Source organism: Symphodus melops, assembly GCF_947650265.1.
Source record: "Symphodus melops genome assembly, chromosome: 10".
NCBI classification, from domain to species: domain Eukaryota; kingdom Metazoa; phylum Chordata; class Actinopteri; order Labriformes; family Labridae; genus Symphodus; species Symphodus melops.
This window is the reverse complement of record NC_136700.1, coordinates 19,285,732-19,305,794: the sequence shown is the minus strand read 5'-3', so window position 1 is coordinate 19,305,794 and position 20,063 is coordinate 19,285,732. Positions and strand designations below refer to the sequence as shown.

At 39.2% G+C, this 20,063-nt stretch overlaps 1 protein-coding gene across 4 annotated transcripts in view; it reads right to left on the bottom strand.

Annotated features, from left to right (window-relative positions):
- Positions 1 to 19,849, bottom strand: part of b3gat1a (beta-1,3-glucuronyltransferase 1 (glucuronosyltransferase P) a) — a 66,768-nt gene extending 46,919 nt beyond the window's left edge. For 3 of the 4 annotated variants that reach the window (XM_079353998.1, XM_079353999.1, XM_079353997.1), the window contains exon 1: positions 19,301 to 19,849. The gene's annotated coding sequence lies outside the window, so the exon portion shown is untranslated. The remainder of the gene's footprint in view (positions 1 to 19,300) is intronic. The other variant, XM_079353996.1, reaches the window with a different exon arrangement.
- Positions 19,850 to 20,063: the final 214 nt, after the last annotated feature.

Here is a 20,063-nt window from a genome sequence, read left to right as displayed (position 1 = left end):
CAGAGTAGCTCAAATGAGGCTATCATTTTTGCTCCGGTGCTGACGCCGAGAGTCACAGCTAATGTTGCTCGAGCCTCACACCTTTGGGAAATTAATTCCAGTACTGTAAATGCAATTTGGATCAATGCATTATAATATATAGACAGTTTGGCAATTCCTAAAAATAAGACAGTGATAAAAAATATATATATTTTGAAACTTCTGACAAAGCGGATTACTGTGGATGGCACTTCAATTTCAAGTTGACATGCATAAGCATCCTTTTGGATTTCATGACTACACGATTAGCTATAAATTCTTAAACAAATTGCCACTTTTCCCCAGATGGGTGCAGATTAAATTGTAGCTGCTATCTTCCAAATAAGACTGTTGAATTTCCATGACTTTGAATTAACCTCATCTAGCGATAAGGTTAGTATTAGGACAGGCTCTCTACCTTTGCTCCTATCTCTCTGGATCTCTTCCCTCTATGTCTTTCCCATCCCATTTTCCCCCAGTTCAATTAACAGTGATAGAGTCTGAGTGTAGGCTATTGGCTCTTGTCTGTTCATCCTGACAGCCCATCCCATGCTTCACTTTTGTCGTCTTAACACAGACCATGACACAATTACATTATGGCTCAGTGGTATCAGGGGCGTCTGTGTCAAGGTGATACCATGTGAAAAAACACCTGCATGTTCACAATGACCTCCAACCAGAAGGGCTGCAAGCAAAGCATTACGGCTGACACTGTGTCTTGAATCAACCTTGATGCCTTCAGGCAGAACGGAGGCTCATACATGGGGAGTTTAGACTGGATGGAGATGTAGGTTTGTGCTCCGGGAATATCATTTTGTCTTTTATAGACTGAAGACATCATGAATGGCTTCTCTTTACCTTACAACGTTACCTTTTGTAAATGGATTTCAGCGTTAACATTTTCTAACATAATTAGGCTGAAAAAAATTCAGTATTTGTGTCTCTGTATAGTTATGTGCTGTGTGTGTATCCAAGCCAAAATCTCTTTGTCTTTGTTCTTCCTTTCTACCAACAGGGAGTTTTGATAAAAGGGATATCCCCTCCTGCCATGCTCACACAATATGTTGGGATTCAGGAACTACTGGCAGAATAATTACAGTGTTCATGGTTTGTTAGTTTTTATTGTTCATAATGATGCAGGTTCAAATTTCACTGCCTATTTTAGTTTTCTGTTTATAATTGTTTTCATCAATGTTATATAAACATGTTATTTTGCCATTGCACAATAATGAAATGAGCAAGAATATGATCACATTGTCCAGAAACAGCTAGACACTCAGAGATACAAATAAATAATGTGTCATTAAAAACAATGTATTCTGGGGTTTCACCAAGGGGCAACCTCTGGGGTGACAAACATTAGGATATTGCAAAGATGCAGTTCCTTGAGTGTTCCCTTCAGGCTGGCTCCAAGAGATGCAGCAATCCTGTACACCTCATTCAAAAATACAATTTTTTACAGCAGAAAATAACACGTCTATCATATGATGCAAAAAAACAAAATAGGTCTGTTGAGGTGTTGTCTTCAGCAGCATTCACTGCATGGGGGTGATTTTTTGTATCGTTCACTTTGGTTTCATGAAGGAAAAAAGTTATGCATATTTAGGCTGCCTTGATTAAAAGCCGGGCGCGATGTAAGAGATCATCAAAAGGCTTTGAAATTGTCTCCACTCCAGCTCTTAGCCTGTCGTTCGGGTTTACTGAAAGTTTGCTTTTAAAGCATGGAACGCCATCAACAGGCTTCCAACGCCCCTTGCAGTAACAAATGTTTGACATAACTTAGGCTTTGTCTATTAATATTACAGACTCACTAAAAGAACAAACAACCTCTGTCTTTTGGAAATGCGTAACAGTATCTGAATCCAATTTTAACATCTAAAAGCATTGGAGAAACAAGACATTTTGGAGACGAATCTTACAGTATACTTTTATTTTTGTCTTTTTTCATCTCAGCTACAATTTTGCTAAAAAATCATCTGTTGATCCCATGAGATATCAAGTATACTGACATCTCTCCTGTTATTTATAAGGAACAGTGTGAATGGGATTGTATTGACTGGGGGCTAAACATACAGTAGAATAATTTTTTTGTTACTTCTCCCAGTAATGGCAGGTTGTTGCTTACAATGTCCCAGTAGTGTTTTATTTATGTGATACTATCATTCAATAACTGAATATTTTATAGGTACATTCACACGGGGAACTTCAATTGCTATTGTTGCTTTGAAAAATCTTAAGATATTGGAGTTTTTCATGAAGACATCAAGCCTGCCTGCTGCTATGCGGTTGGATTCAAAGATATGTGAAGAAAAGTGCCCATCAGATGAGCCTCAATTTCATGAGGCTAAAACAAAGTTTGCACTCACTGCAGCAAACAAAGACTTCCTTGAACAGCCACATTTATAAGATCAAGTGTGACCCATACTAAGAACTATAGCCAGGGCCATGAATATTCAATCACCCAATAAAATTGCATGTTCCGTATGATTGGGATATACTTATGTCAGCCTTGTATCGTAAGGTAACATTGCTCTTAAAAGTTAAGGGCGGGCACACACAGTCAATGTGTGAGACTGCCTCATAAGCATTATGAGAGTAATTGGTGCGGCTGTGGCTCAGTCAACAAGAAGCTTGGAGAGTCAATCGCGAGCTTCTGCAGTCTTTGGACATATCACTGAACCCTGAATTAATCCCGTTGCTACACTTGTGATATGTGAATGTGTGTGAATGGTGTAATACAGATGGGCAGTTGACACTTTACATAGCAACCTCTGCTATCAAGCTCTCAGTGTAGAGTGAAGGGGTAAAATGTGTCTTGTACTTTAAAAGAGCTTTGAGTTGTCAGAAGACTAGAACAGTATTTTCAAGTCCAACTGCATTTACTAAAAATATGATAGAATTTCAGAAAAATGCACATTGTCAAAGTTTTTTCATTAAACAACACAGTATCACCCTGGAAATAGCATCCTAGACAGACACAAATGTCTGTTTACCAAATAAATAACAGTTACAACAGTGTGACCCTCAAAGAGCGACACAAAGACACTGTGAAAGTTTTAAACGTACAAAGGCACACCAGGAAGCCCAATGCAGAGCGGGTGTCTTCCTGATTAAAAACAATACGAGACAACTCAAGGATTTTTTTCTGCTTCTTTCAGAATTATCAGAATTGTAATGTTGTGCATCTTCTCTTTATTTCTCACTGTCTTTTTACATTTGGGTTTCTCACTGCGTCGAACTTCAGGTAGGTCAGGCAATGGTGTCATGGTTTGGTTTTGTCTCTGTGTTTCTTCTAGTTTTAGTTTGCATTCTGTCCTTTAGTGTTATTTGTTTCCTAGTGTTGATTGTTTCCCTCGTGTGCTTTAATGTTTCATAGTCTTGTGTTTACTTTAGTCTTGAGTGTGTTTCCCTGTGTCCTCCTATGTTGCCTGTTAGTTTATTTCCTGTCTTGTGTTTTAAGTCTAGTCTTTAGTGTTTCCTGTTTTATTTTGTATATCTGGTTTTGGTGGTGTCAGTGTTGGGTTTTACTTTGTACTTGTCCTCAGTGTTCTTGTGTTCTTTGTTCCTTGTGCCTGTATGATTACCCTGATTGTCCTCACCTGTCTCGTCAGTCTCACCTGCGTCTGATTACCCCTTGTCTATTTAGTCTCTGGTTTTTCCTCAGTTTCTTGTCGGTTCATTGTCTTTGTCAGATGTTGGTTGTCGTGGCCTGTTGTTTCCTCTCCCTCCTCCCTGTGTTTCTCCTCGTGGCCTTTTTGGATTTCCTTTGTTTTTGCTTTTTGGAGCGTTTTGGATTTTTCCTCGCAAGTTTTTGTTTTATCTTTTGTTAATAAATTTTGGTTATTCTGCACTTGGGTCCTCCTCTCCTGTTTCCTACCTGGAACATGACAACTGGCTTCTTAAACTTGAGAAACCCACACAGACAGTAATGTATGTGTATACTATGAAATGAATAATCTGTCATGAAAATAAAAATATACTAAGAGGCTATTTCTTTGCCTACCCATACAGCTGTTAAACACCTTGCAATATGAGTCAAAATAGAAATACACTGCCTTTCCCTTGCACACATCAATCATATTGTTAGGCAACATATATAAAGCTTTCAGCACTACATGGGAATAAAACATGAGCAACGCACAGAAATCCATTTCCATTATCGTGGCATGCATGCTTTTCATTTGCAGTATGATGTTGAGTATACGTATTGATTTCCATCTCTTCACCCTGCTCTTAGTGTAGAGTAAAGGCTTGTTTTCCCTCTTTGTACTTCAGCATGTTTGATTAATTTGAACGACACTATAACTGATAGGTGATAATCACAGACATTCTTCTTGCTCGAGTAAATTGGCCTCGCGGCCAGTTTGTTTGATTTAAAAATAAAATTTCACTAAATACTGCTTGATCTTTGATTTAATCATCTTTTGTTCATTTGGCTACAAATGATGGCCATGAAAAAAGAAACACTTTGTTTAATACATATTAATAAGAAACAGATCTGTTTTTAATGTTGAGTTTTCATAAAATGTTCCTTAAAGCTACTGGGAGGAATTTTGCTCAACCTTTACATGTGTAAGTACTTTTTTCTAAGAAATATGTTAAAAGAACAAAAATGGTAAATGGACTTGAGCTTGTATGACGCTTTTTTAGTATTCTGACTACTCAAGGTGCTTGAGTCAACTTTGATTTACTAATTCCATTTATACTTATTCTCACTCTACAGACGAAGCAGAGGGAGCAACTTGGTGTTACGTTTCTTACCCAACGACACATTGGCATGTGACTGTAGAGGCTGGGAATTGAACACGGACCTTCATCGCCCTTAAAACAAGATTTAAACAACTTGTTTAAGAATAAAGATAAACTTTATGGATCCCCAATGGGGGAAATGTGGGTGTTAGAGCAGCTCATAAACAGGGAACAGGAAATATAAACAGTGTCAATAACCAAAAAGTGAGAAAATAAACCAGCTACGAGCGTGTTTACATGAATTACATTAAAAAAAATACAATAGAATTAAGTATTACTGTGAATCACTGCTGTGGAAAATGTAAAGAAATGTTTTTTTGTTTTTTTTTCTGCAGAATACATTCTCCTTATCATACTCAATACCTACTCAATGGCAGTGATAGCAAATATTAGAAAAAAAAATGGAAATAGTCAATCTTGTCACTGATGGTTTCCTCTTTAAGGTTACCCTCGTAATGTCCTCTCGCTTGCAATACACCTTTTGTCCTCTGGGGTAAAAAATCACCCTGTCTGGTTTGACTGTAACTTAAAGCATTATAGTATATCAATCAATTTTGTGTGACACCTTTAGTCTTACTTCAGTCTGACCCATAATCACCCAATTTTCCTTTCGCTTTGGAATTTAGGGCTTTTTTTTTGAGTGAAAATAAAATGAAACAATTATTTTGACTATTTAAATCATTACATAATGTTACTGGTCTATGTCTAGATATAAGTTTAGTGAGGAGGGTTATGAGCTACAGTATTAATGTCAGTCTGTCTCACAACCAGCCTTCTGTGATTGTTTGTTAAATATCAATTCAAACAGAAAAAAACTTGACTTATTGGCACATAAATCTCATTCACTCAAGCAAACACTTTTAAAGACTAAACCCTCTCCAGTAAAAGGAAATGTCCCCCTCATAGGTCAAACAGGGAATCACATAAAATGGCCAGCCTGCTCAAAGGCATATTATCAAACAGTGCAGCATAATATTTTTTGAATGCATTTGGACACTGATGAGATTTAACATGTCCCCTATAAATCTTTAGTAGCACATTGGCAACACAGACACTGTAGTCCCTTTGCCCTCTATGTAGAGAAACTGTCAATACTGCCAGATTCTGCTCCCCTACCCCCCCTTGAATGACTGATGGCTCCCCCCTCATGTCTCTGGTGCACAGACAAGACTTGAGTGACACAATCATAAAGGAATCAATTAAAAGCATCTCCTCTGAATGTCCTTCCAGTCTGATTGTATTTCTCTGCTCTCTGTAAGATGCAGAAAGGCTTTAAAGGCATTATTTGAAAGAACTAATTCACAGTGAAGGTGAAAAACAACTTAAAAAGATTGGAATCTTTTGTTGTGTAAAATAGTCAAAGGGATAGAGCAGGATTCTTGAGAAGGAGGAGTAAAATAATATGTATGGCAATGAAGAAATAAAAAAAACATTCTCTTCAGTTCAGAAGAGAAAAATGTTCTGCTGCTCTTATGCCCTATGCTTTATGTGCCCTCCTTTAATTATGAGTCACTGCATCCAGCTCAGACATGCTCAACATCACATACGGTGTCCAGTCTTGCTACATTCTTAGGGCCAACTTGGTGAAGCATGAAGGTTTTAATTGGATAACCAGAGCACTTGTAATATCAGACAGTTTATTGTTAACCAAAGAGCCAGGACTGAGGCATCATCAGCATAGACTCTAAATTAAGCTAATGGTCATCTATGCTCATATTTTGATTTCCTTTGTCACTTAATGTGCGTCCTATTGCCCATCTCTTAAAGCAAGACTACCCGCTTAACAGAACCATCTCGCTTGTCTTTGACTGGAAAAACATTTTCTTAGCATTGATTGTTGTGCACCGACTTGCCAGCATTTGATTTGAACAGCATTGACCCTGATTGCAGTGGTGGGCGAAGCAGTTCCATGCAGCGAAAGAGGACACAGCTCTGTTCTCAGCCAGAAGCGCAGCTTGGTCTCTTTCACTGGCTCTTTGAATATGAGCGTGTCAATACAGTCATTGCACACGGCTGCATATGCCCCTCTGGCATCATTCCTCCCCGACTGAATCGATTACGGCTCTGTTTATCTCATTAGCTTGTAGCGTGTAATCAATCACACAAGGGCATTTGTTTCGGGCCTCAAACCCACTGCGAATTATAACTCCACTCTTATCTTCAGTGTGAACATTGTTCTGTCTACAGTTATCTTTAGTGATGACTGCAAGGCTGAGTCACATGTAGTGGGCTTAGCCTCTCGGCATTCAGTCAAATTATGCTATTTTAATTATGTTAAGTGTGTTGTCTATTCAGGCAAAGAAATACAAGAAACACATGCATGACAATCTGCACACACACACCAATCTGCACCCATGACTACTACGAACTCTGCAATCTTTACACCCAAACTCTTCAACTCAACTCAATAAGGTCATTTCAATGTTTCCATCTCTGCACTGTTAAAGTAATTTGATTGCCTTTTGATTTTATGGTTCTAATTACGTAGATCAAAACCTTGAAGTAAGATCCAACTTCCAGTGTTTTATAGGGTAATAACTGCCTTGTTCTCGACTTGAGTCATATCTCAATGACAGAAATGAGAGCTCGGGACACCATCAAATTGCTGCTAGCCAATGCAGGGAATCTGCCTCTAGCTAAGCAGAACATGCATGCTGCCTTTGCCAATTTCCCTGAGCCACTTTGATCACTTATGACAAACTACCCCACCACACACGCATCACAAGCCCCTGGGTAAACAACTATTCCAATGTCAAAAATACCGAAGGGGAATTAAAGGAAACTTCCACTATTATATTAATGATATTTAGACTTAGACTTTAAGACCAATCACTCTTTTGAAGTTCTGCTGCTACTGCAACAAAAGAGCCATTTCAGGAGCCTGTACTGTCACTTTGTGTCAACAGCTGAAGGTAATGTATGTTTAACAGTAAGATGTTTGATGCTTAGTCCTGGTATGAATACCACAAATGATGGCGAAACAGAAGAACTATACCCTCTTGATGACACACGGTAACTATTAAGAGCACTTTCCAGCCTTATGACTGGTTATTATGACAGAGCCTCAAGAAGGAATCCTATAATCAACTAAATTAAAGATTTTGTTATTGTGAAAATGGAGGTCAAGTTAAGAGTGAGCAAAACGCTCCAGTTAAATAAAGCTAGGCACAAATCAAATGCACTAGTCATCGCTCATCTTCTGCTCTAGTAATTCCCACATATTTTATAGTGATCATATTCACAACCATCATATCTGTAGCTGGGTGGTACTGACGCTCAGTAAATGTTGCCTGAGGGGGCATCATGCTGCAGCCTCCAGGACTTTTTAGAAACAGCACATCCAACCTGCTGGTTTACATAAAACAGGAATGCGGGTGGGAATATGTCAGTTTTTACCATGTTCAAAATAAAAATGTACAAAATATAAAACAAATCAGTTACGGGTCCATCATATTCCAAACTTGTCAGTCTTTCTCTCTACATATCTCTTATAAAAAAGATTACAATAATGATTATGAGCATGAGCAGCTTAAGCCTTTATTTTGTCTAAATTTTACAGTTTGTTCCCAGTAATTAATTCTCATAGCAAAGAAGCTCAAAAAATTTATGCTGGTGCCAGGCAGGTCAGGCTTACAGCTAATTTCTCTAACAAAAGGAGTAATTAAAGAGACCAGAAAGCAGAGAGGCAATATAGGCACAACACATACTCAAACAGGTCACCTTATCTTCAAAAGTTCTGACTTTAAATCAATTTTGGAAATGAGCTTTCTAAAAGCCTCATGAGCCAAACTACACCAAAGAAGGTTTCCCCTCCTCAGGTGGATCATGACGGGATGTTAGAGAAAACATTTTCTGCATCATTTCTTTACTTTCTTTGCAAAATCTCAGCATTTGTAAGGGATGCTTACAAATGACACTTTGCCCTGATCACCCTTGAGCGTGTGTGATTCAGCGATGTAACACCGTGAGTGAGACATTATTGGCGCCTTCTGCACATGAAATGTCATGCAAGCAATGACAGGAACAATAACAACAGGCTAGCTGAGGCTTGTCATCTCTCCCTCCTCAGCATGACGCATGACATCGGGTGACAGCTCTGAACTTCAGAAATGCTGCAGAGGCTTCTTTAACACGTTTATTCCGTCCCTCCCTCACCCCCGTCTGTCAAACACCTTGAAGTGTTAAAACGACCATGTAGTTCTTTTTAATACCTCCCAGAATTACAAGGTGGATAAACAAATGCTAACGAGACATCCTATGACACTGAAGTGGAATATGAATTAATCCCTCTCCCCACAGTCACACTGTTCCTTCTGTATTTGACCTACTTGAGCTATTTTGCAATGTCGCTCTAGAAGTAGAAATATACCACAGAAACAAAACATGTATTAATATTTAATCTAGAGTAATGCCCTTCTGCAAATGAGTGTTTATCCGTCTTACTCAGTCAAAACAGTCATAACCGCTGCCTACATTACCTCTGCTAGACGGCCCTCTCTGTGCCAATCCTATTTCATACTGTGTAACGAGGATGATTGCACCGTGGAAGAAAATGAGTTCAGCACATAAAGCTTGCGTGGTAAAAAAAAAAATGTTTTAAATGTAATGGTTTTGATAGTGTTTTTGTGGCTTGATTTGTAAATCTGATTGGTCCCAGATCCAGAAAATCACTCAGAATTGAAAGCCATAACGCACTCACCCTGGCATTTCTTTATTATTTTGCAATCATTCAAATTTTACGGAGGTCCAGAGCAAAGGTCTGTTTACAAAAGCAGTCTCAATGAGATGCAGTGGTGGAAAAAATGCTCTAACACTTGGCTCTGTCACTCTCCTACAAACCATTTTTCATCTCATGAACATCTCTGGCAAAGCTCTCAGTAGTTTGATGTGTCCTGAAATCACAATACAAAGCACAAAGGACTGCCAACAGAGAAAATCATTTCAGTGTCTTTAGTAAGCCACACCCATGTGTGTCTGTGCCTACAGTTTGTGCTATTGAGGGGGATCACATTTGATATGATTGGATGTCCTCAAATAAGACAACAATCCTCTCCCCCAACTTTCTCCCACTGTGACATGTCAAGGCTTTGGTTGGAAATGTGATGTACTGTTTATTTCAAAATGTCACTGAAGTCATTTTTAAAATAATCTGTTTCCATCCAGCTTGCAGACATCCTTTATGTCTCAATGACAAAGGTCCTATTTGTCAGCTCCGCTGGAACACCTCATCTGTCCTCTATAAAGATCAACAGACATGAGATTGAGTCTGATGATTAATTCTTATACCTTGGTCGCATCATTAGCACTGACAATGGATTCCTGATACACATTGAGGCACTGCTTAATAATGAGCAAGCTGTCTTCTTTAGATCGCATTTCCATTTGCATAATGGAGGCAAAGATGCAGCTCTTTACAGCATTGACATGTCTGTACTGCCGTGTACATGAGGGAAATCAAAGGAGGAATAGCAGAAGTTGACATCTTCAGTCGAGAAAGTGTCCTTTGCGGACTATCCATCTTCTAAGCCCAACAAGATCTTTTACGTCCGAAGGTCCATTTTCACTAAACACAGCATGAAGTCCCCTTGCAGAAGATGAGAAGGTGAGCGTGACCAAAGCCAACCTTGATGGAGGTTCCTCGGTTTCTATACAAGAGACTCGTTGTGAATGTTGTAGAAATAAATAACCAAGTGGAAATTGCAAATAGCTATTCGTTCTGACTTTTAATCAGAATTCATAAAGCCTGCCCTAACAGCATGCAACACGAGTGAGCATCAAATCAATTTGATTCTATTGTTTCCTGTTAGACTGTCCAAACTGCTTTAAGCATCACAGTGCGAGTTTCTATTTTCCTCTCTGTCGCTGACCTAGACGTTCAAGGAACAAGGAAGCAGTTGGCTCTTCAAGCCTTTGTCGTCCGCTTTTCTCACTCAACAGACTGAAATGATGATGCCTCTGAGCTATTTGATATGAGACACAACGCTCGACATTACAAAGCAGCATACTTCCGTTTGACCACCTTCGATTCAAAAGCACATAGATTTTACTGTTAGCGACAGTAAAATGAAATTCACAGAGCAGATAATTATATATTGAACAGATGCAGTGTGGGCTATGCATCCAACGCTCATGTGATTCAGAAGTCTGATCCCCAATTTCCACACATTCTGTGTGTGCCCCCGGTCAGTCACCGCCACGGTTTAACTCTGTCGGTCAGTGCGTGCCCAGTCCCACTGTGTCAGTTTCTGAAAGAGCAGCTGTACACACATCACACAAGGACTACAAGATTAAAATAAAAAGTAAAACGGATGAAAAAAAAAAAAAAAAAGTACTTTCCCTATCGCTGTGTTGTTCGTTTGGTTAAAGTACTGGGCATTTTAGTTCAAACTGCTCATAATTGAAATAAATAATGAACAGGACTCTGCCTGATGCAGCAGCGTTTAGCTTTTCTTTTTAAATTGCTCATTATGTCTAATGCCGCTCTGTGATGTTTGGATGTACTTATTGTAATTTGAATGAGTGATTTTGAACTTAGCCGTTGTGCCCGTTTTGACGTAATGTGTTAATGCAAAGGAAAATACAATTATGAGTACGTATATTGTGTTTTATTTTGAAATTGACCGGGCACTCTGTGCGTTTCCATTTCTGACTTCGTGTCTGGGTTGTTCGATTCTGTCCAGCTTTACGCATGCTTGCAGCGGGCTCTCTCTGGACATGCAGCGTATTTAAAATGAAGGAGAGCCTAGTGGCGCTGCTGGCACATTCCTGAGACTGACCGCGAAAGGGAGGCATAGTGTCAGGCGCTGATGTCACATGTGGAAATTGGGAGTGAGTTTAGACTCAGAGCTTTTTTTTTATCAGTTGCTTCTGTAACATTCACTGCAGGTTGAAAGACAACGTATTTTTATTTTGTCTCATGTCCCTCTGCCTTGCATTCTTCTTCTATTAGCACTTTTACTGTCATTTTGTCAATCAATGTATGGTTTATGAGCTGAGTTGTTGATCTATAAATGCCGATCAGTTTGCTTTTATAGCTTGCGTGTTACCTTCTGTGATGTTCACTTCACATCTGCAAGGGATTGAAGGACAACACATTAAATCTCATCCGAAGAACTCAGAGCGTTTCGGCTTCACGTTTGCGTTTTTTCACCTTTTCTCTTTATTATCTCTAACCTATTTATCAGATTGAATATGTAGTACACACTGATCTCTACTGCTCTTACACCTTGTTGATGCAGAGAAATTAGTGCATCGAGCAAGATTACGCAATAGTCGTTTATTTTGTCTTAAGGAACTTTCTCAGTCCAGTAAATTACCAAATAATCTCCCAGCATGTTCACAAGCGATCAGTTCCCCCTGCAGAGATGGACAGACACTTACAGTTCTTGTTCAAGCTGAGGGATTTACAACAAAGCCTGAGGGATTTCCTCAAGAGGGTAATTGAGATATCTTGTTTGTGCCTGAAAACCAGGACTTTTTGTTGTGTCATGTGTTTGCCATTGCTGTTGTCTAATCTGTGAGTAATTACAGCAGCCGGCCCTGGAAGGAACTGGATGTTTATCACACAGACAAGAAAAACATAAAAGCTCTTATTGGAGATTAACTGCCAAAATCAGTCATATTTGGTTGTCTCAGCTGTCAACGGACCATGATACAAAAGTACAAGATACCTCTAAATAACTTCAAGTTGAAAATGACACGTTTAGTCAAGTTAGGTCCTCAATCTAAGCCTATGTAAGTAATTAAGTAAGTAAGTAAGTAACATTTATTTATATAGCACTTTTCGCAGGCAGGGGCCACAAAGTGCTTCACAAACAGGGTTTAAAACATCACAAGCAACAATATATGTTATGTTTCATGTTATGTTATGTTATGTTTTATGTTTGTTAGGCAATAATGCATATACATAATATTATATATATAATATTATGTATATGCGTTATGAGCATACTGCATGTGTGTTGTGGTTGATCTTGCTCATGGTTCGTGTTTTTGTAGTCTTGTTTTTACCCCCAACATGCTGTGGCTAGTGTATTCTCATTTTTGCTGTCTTCACATAGTTTTTTTTGTTTTTTTTTATAGGACTAGAGTATCCGTTTATGGGGGCTCTAGTGTCCAAATGCAATCACATTGTGTGGGTCTAGTTTGAATAAAATCAACTGTTTTTAAATGCATGCTGATTTGTATGTATGTACGGTGTGCGTGCATGTCAACCTGTCCTCACTATGTGACTATGTAAATCACTTTGATTAAGTCTTTTTTAAGTTTTTGTTGAATTGGTTTGGATGAGCCCAGTTGCGTTTATCTAGAGTAGTAGAGTAGTCCAGAGTAAAAAAACAAAGACAGTCAGACCCTTTTATGAGGTTTTGTAAGCAGTTTTTGTTTTCTCATGCAAAGGCTAAGGAAGGCGTGCTGTGAGTGATAGGTTGCAAGTTTAGTTAGAATGGAAAGTGTTGCAAGTCTTATTAGCATATAATAGCCTGGAAATAAGAATAACTATTTTTTGTTAAGTTGTTTTGAATAAGCCCTTTTGAATCCACAGTTGCATTATTTTGCTGGCCACATGTCTACAAAAGTCCAAAGTGGAAAAAAAACAAACAAAGACGGACACTTTCACAAGCGTATGTTCACAGCCATGGTTGTTTTGCATTGAAATGGCAGGTCAGGTTAGCGGGTAGCAATAGGTTGCAATCTGCTACAAGATGATAACACAGACAAACAATACGTTGCTCCTCAAATGTTAAGAAATACATTGTCATATTGCGTGATTGTATATGTCATCATGGATTTGTGACTTTGTGTTTGTATTATATATACTGTGATAAGCTTGTTAACCAACACAGACCTCACCCACAGCATCATCATCAATGTCAGGTCCCATCATCATTGTGTGGACAGGGTGACGGAAAGGGGAGCACTATGTCATTATGTGAAATTATCATCTCAGCCTTCTGACCTTAGACTGTAAGACATAACATAAAGTGTCCGAGCTAAGCTCCCTGCTACTCTCCTACTTCTCAGCTGAACACTCTGCTCGGACAGGGTTATGATCATTTTGCAGGGGACCTTCCTGTTCAATCTTTTGTGTTGTTGCTTTAACACTTAAGAAGATATTTAAAAATAGAGGAGGAAGGAGAGAGAAAAGAAATGTAAGCCAATCTTTTCTTCTTCTAATCTTCCCTGTGTGTGGCAAAATATGGTTTGACAGAGGGACAGGCAGAGCCAGAAGGCTGGTCAGAAGCTGTGCATATAGTGTTTGTGCCTGTAGATATTGTAGACTGTCTGCATCTTTGTGATTCTGTATGGGGGAGTCTGTGTCTGTGTGACTATACATACAGTGCTCGCATTGTGACTGCACAGGCTATATGCCTCCAGTAGCATCTCTGCTCCGTCTTCTAATCTCCAGCAGGCCTGACAAATGTGAACACAACTGATACCGCAGCTGCCAGCTGTCCCTAATACCTTCTTTTTTCTAACACAGCAGTACTGCCCCCAGGGACCATGGGTTACCACAAATACACATAATGAGATTATAGCAAACAAAAAAATCATTAAGAAAAAAGAGCAACTTATTTGAATCACGCAGTATTACTGATTGAAACAGTAAACAGCATTACAAGCCATGGCAGAAAATCCTTCAGAGACAGAAATGCTGCTGCCGCTCTTATTGACACATTACGCAGATGTAAAAGTTTGACCTAGAAGCATCTTCTCTCAGCATTAGTGCATCTATCGAAGTAAGTCCTAAAGTTGGACTTTAATTATCAAAAAGAAACATCGGTCAGCATCACCATTAGTAAAACATCAATTTCAAACCTAAGAACAAAATCACGTTAAAACTAAAACTCTCTTTTATATAACACAGTTGATATCTATTATAGACCAGCCAAGGTTTATCTGGTTTCCTTTGATTTTTCTGCTCTTTATTATGACTATCACTGCTCCACTTCTTTCACAATCAGAATATAATATCGTATCGTATAAGAGGAATGTGTCTTGGTATATTAGTGCAACAGTTAAGATGTTAAGATGCGAAATAAAATAGTAAATAAATAATAAAATAGTTCTTAAATAAAATAAAGTATGAGAAGCACATTAAAAAACACAGTATGTACAAAGGGTGGATGAAAGAGAACACATTTAAAGTCCAGAAAGTGTTAGTGTAATGCATAAAGAAACAAGGAGAGTGTCCATCCTTTACTTATTATCCTCGGGTTTTCAAACCCCATAGGTGAAGAGTGATGTCCTGAACAATTATAAAATATAGAGAACCTTTGCCAGAATTGCTGAAATCAGAGAGAATTGAACAGTTCTCACAGTTTGGAAGAATTGAACATCTAATTATGTTGTGTTGCTGGTCACTTTGTTGCTGTGATGCACCTCAGGAAACAACTGCTGACCCTGGAGGGAGACAAGTTGCTGGGGTGAAGAAAGAAAGCCTTTGCCAGCACGGGTCTGTAGAGCACAGTTTATTCTAATTCCTCTGTAGGACATTAATGAGCTAGGATGGTGGTTGTCTTAATGGGCAGCAAGACAGATTTTAAGTATCCCATGGTGTATAATCCACTGAGGTACAAAGGCACTTCTGCTACACACAACAGATTGTTCTGAGTTTTCACTTTGCTGCAACTCTGCTGCTTAGATGTTCATTAAAAAAGAGCATGTGCACAATATGTGTCAAGTCTTTTCTTTGATACATTTACACTACACTAACACTAATCAAATGTTAAACTGTTCCACCACATATTCTTACAACATTTAGAGTTCACATTATAAATCTCTTCACTTTTAATTTCTGTGTTTAACTCCCAATCTTTAATTTAATAATGCCTAAAAGTCCTCTTACCATCAGAAAAAAATCTAATACTGTCTCAAAAAGGATTAAGAGTTTATTACTTTTTATAATTAGTTATCCAATATTTGAATGAAAAACTAAACTGTTTTATTTTTTATAAGTTCATGTTGACCTAAAACTAAAGGTGTTCTCTTAGTTTTACTTGTCAGAGGAGAATTACAAAGTGAATGATCCACATAATGTGCTTTGGGAAATGCAACAACTTTTCAAAGTGAAAAAAAAGCACTCAGACAAAGCACTTTTAAACTGCAGGTCACACCCACCTATTCACACACGAATGGAAGAGGCTGCTAGTGTCTATCAGTATAACTTAGTCCAATTCATACACATGTATATGCTGCTGACGAGCAGTTGGAGAAACTTGGGGGATCAAACCCGACCTTCTGGCTGAGAGACAGCTGATTCTACACTGAGTCACAGATGCCCGGATCACTGTTTGTTAAAGAAAAATTCATGTGTGTTTAACGGTATATATGACTGTCATCATGAAATGATCAGTCATCATTGAAATCTTGGGTTCAGAGTTAAGGAGCCTCAGAAGTATCAGGCTGCTGCGCATTACTCTGAGAGACAGTGCCAGGTCAGTGTAGTATTCGTTATTATGAAGATGTATCAGGGAACGTGTGACCCCTGACATCGCTACACTATTTCTTCTCTTGATAGCTTGCTTTTTAAACTCCCATCCCTGTTCAGCTTTCTTTTCACAAAATGATTATAATGAAAGCACAGATGGGTTCATTAGTTTGAGGGTCATAATGAAATACTTCAGTAGCAAGATGTACCAGAGTATTTAGCTGTCAGTGTGTGCGTGTCTTTACATGTGTGTGTATGATCTACTTTAGATATGTTTTCACAAATATTGTACTGGATACACTTTATTCTGTCAGTTGTTCACCTATAAAGTATCTATTGTATCATGAGAGCTTTATTCTCACGAGTGCTGCTTTGCCTCTCTGTAGCCTGAGGCTGAGGCAGCTCCATGACAGAATCTGCTGAGAAGCTCCTTTACCTTCAAAGAGGAACCTACAGCATGCACTAAGCAGACATCCAAAATAAATGAAACTTTGCCCAGCGATGTGAGGTTCAAAAATCTGGAGCGTTCAGTGTCGATAGAAATACTTTGCATGCACCCACATGCTGCACACACAGTTTAAAAACCTCTGCAGTCTTTTCGATGGCATTCTTCTCATTTGAGCAAAGTCCTGCTGTCTTGTCGGGATTCATGCTCATTATTACACTGTGCAATGATGCGTGAAATGCTGCTTAGGGATCAGTGATGAACATGCTTACTCCACATAAGGACATTCAACACCTGCGTTCCTACAAGATAATGCATACACGCATTCCATTATGGATATGCATATCTTAATGACATTTCTTGTAAGGTTCCTTAAAGGTCGTATTGTGTACCACCTTGCAGCAAAGAAAAGTGAACTGTCAGTATACATACGACAGTATAGTGTTTGTAAATGTTAATGACTGTTATTATAAAGCATCCAAAATTGCAATGTATGGTGATGTTCACTACGAAAATGCATATCTTCGTGTTAACGCTTACTGTAAAGGAACATTAAAGACTTGTGCCTTCTGCTATACTCTTCGATGAAAGGGTTTACGCAAGGCTTTTTATAATTAATAAAACATTATAATAGTTTAATAGCACTATAAAAACAAAGAAGTTAAACTAGCAAATATTATAAACTTACATTTACTGTGGTTTTGAAAACAGGCAATTGTCAATTAGTGGTGTATAAAAAATCAGAAATAAATGGATCAAAGTAATTTAAAATGTTTTTTGTATAGAGATGTTAGTGTAAATGTGTAAACTGGTGGTAATGCTCTATTACACTATGTACTCATGAGTGGCAGTTTTGCAGCTCCTTCAGTGTGTGTATTTCTGGCCCATCAGCATTTTGTGTATTGTATGGCCAAGGCAATGGGGGCAACCTTGAACACAGAATGACATGACAAGTGTCCATAAATGAGTTCTTGATGCTATTTGCTGATGGCACTAAAGTGAGCAGCAACTAAATATAAACTTGGTCAGAGAGGGCAGTGGTTAAGAAGCATGCTAACACCCGTGTGTAAAACAGCTGTGAACACGCATGGCTTCATTTCATGTGAGTGAACTGTGTACACTGAGTAGTAGGCACAAGGTTTTCAAGTCAACATGTAACGTGTGGAACAGATGAGGATACATTGAGAGAAGGGAAAAGCACAAATAGGTATGTATGTGTTTATTGCATTTTTTAACTGAGTAATAAAATAAACAGTGAATGAAGAGGTTTGGCTTTATTTCCATTTGTCTCAAACACAATCACATTGCACTGCTGCTTCGAGGAAAACAACCAAATAGCTATTAACCAACTTAATCATGATGTTTATTATAATAATGCAATTATTAATAAAATACAAACAATATTAGCAGCAGTTAAACTCTGTTCTTTTTTGTAAGCACTTAATCTTAGACACAGTGAAACCAAATTTCCCCAATGTGCCTGATGTCATGATGGGTGTAGTGTGCTGTGACTATACCAGTCCGAACTTCCAAGGAGAGTCTGGTTGATATGCCTTGACACATGAGTCAGGACTTCAGACTGAAGCCCAGAACCAACTAACCAAACTACACAAGATGTTCCACAGTGACTATACTTGGAGGCAATGAAACTGCAGTATTAATATTACAATGCAAGTTACATATGAAGACTGGAGGAGGATTCTTTCAGTGTTAACAATTATACCTTGTACACAATAAAATGATCATCGTAACTGTAAAAACATGCCAACAATGTTTCATCGTTGGACAGAAATGGAACTTGGGTTGAGACAAAGCACTGTTGTTTCTTCTTTCCAGTGGAAGTGATTAAAGCTGCTCCTGCACCTGTGCTGTGTGTCAAGAGAACAAGCACTACCACTGCATCTTTTCACCTGGAGCCGGGGTTTAAGCAGGTGTCAGAAACGAGAACATATAGCCCACTTAACTTCAACTTCAAGCTTTCCTTTTCTCCAGGCTATGCCCCTTTTTGTGAGCTTCTTTGGACAAGTTGTTATTTTCTGTCTAGAAGGTAGTGTAAGGCTCCCTGGGGTCACTCTGAAAGTGTTCTATCAGACTTTTAAAACAAGCACTGCATTTTCCTCCACCAGCCATCCCTTTTTGACTCTTTTTTTTTGTAAGATATTTTTTGTTCACGTGCACCACATAAGATCCTACCAATAAGTTTGGAAAAAAACGAATTTAATCATCACTCTTAGATAAAGCCACCGAATTCTAATTGTAAATGAACCTTGGGCTGCAGCTTTGCTGGCCAGTGAAAAGAAAATCTCCTCCGTGCCCCTCTGCTATCTCATCACCCAAATGCTCATCATGAGGATTATCAGTAATTCTTTTCTTCACTGACTCTTCTTTCTAGTCTCAGCCGTGACTGCCTCTCTGCAGCATGCAGCACACAACATGCATAGATCCCCCCCTCAATTCCACTGTGCCGCTGTTCACAGCGACCCAGGGACAAAGATGGCAATCTCCCCGCTGCTGTTCCAAACCTGATCAGCATGGAAATTGGCTCATTCCTGTCAAGTCTGCGTGCATGCTTTCAGGTGCCTCAAAGATGTGTATCTAACCTTGTCTGCGTAAAAGATTTGGAAGAAAAAGGGAAGGTAAAGTGGTATCATTATGTTTACCTCATGCGGAGACTTCGGTGTGAAACTGCTATTCCCAGCGCATGCGGCAGAAATCCTAGTTTTGCGTGTTGTCCCCCACTTCTTCTTCCGTGTCCCTTGTTGAAAGATAGGCAGCAGTCAAAGCATCATCTTCTTTAATTTTGCTTTCCCATTAGACTCCCGCCTTCATACATTGGGTGATAGGAGTAACAGAAAAGGAAAAAACGAGATGCGAAGCTAAAGGAATCAGGCTTCCAGGATTTATTTTCCTCCCTTTCCTCTCTCCTCTTCTCGCGCTCACACCAGCCAAAGCAGGCGCGCGAGGAGACACGTCAGTGTGGCATCGATGTATGTTTTTTCCTCCGCGGATCTGTCTTCACACCTTATCTTTCTCCAGGCTCCGCTCCCCCTCCCTATACTTTCTTTCTACCTCTGCTTTTCTCTGTCCGTAGCCCGTAGCTTCACACGGGAATAACGCCGCTCCGTCGTGACGGGTGAGACGCCTCTACACGTGCGGAGACATCTGTGAATGTGCTTATGTCGGGGACTAAAGTAGCCTCTTAGCTGAGATTGAGACCACCCTCCCCTCCTCCCTTTCAGAGATGGGCTTTCTAATGGCATGTACCATTAAAGCTCGGAGCAGGGTGGGCTGCAGCACTGAGGGGAGAGAGGGATGGAAGGGGTGTTGTTTAGAGCTTGGGTGGTGGATGAGAAGATGTAGTCAAAGACAGAAAGATAACTGCCCCGTCAGTTAACTAGGCAGAAGTGACATGCTCCTTGACAG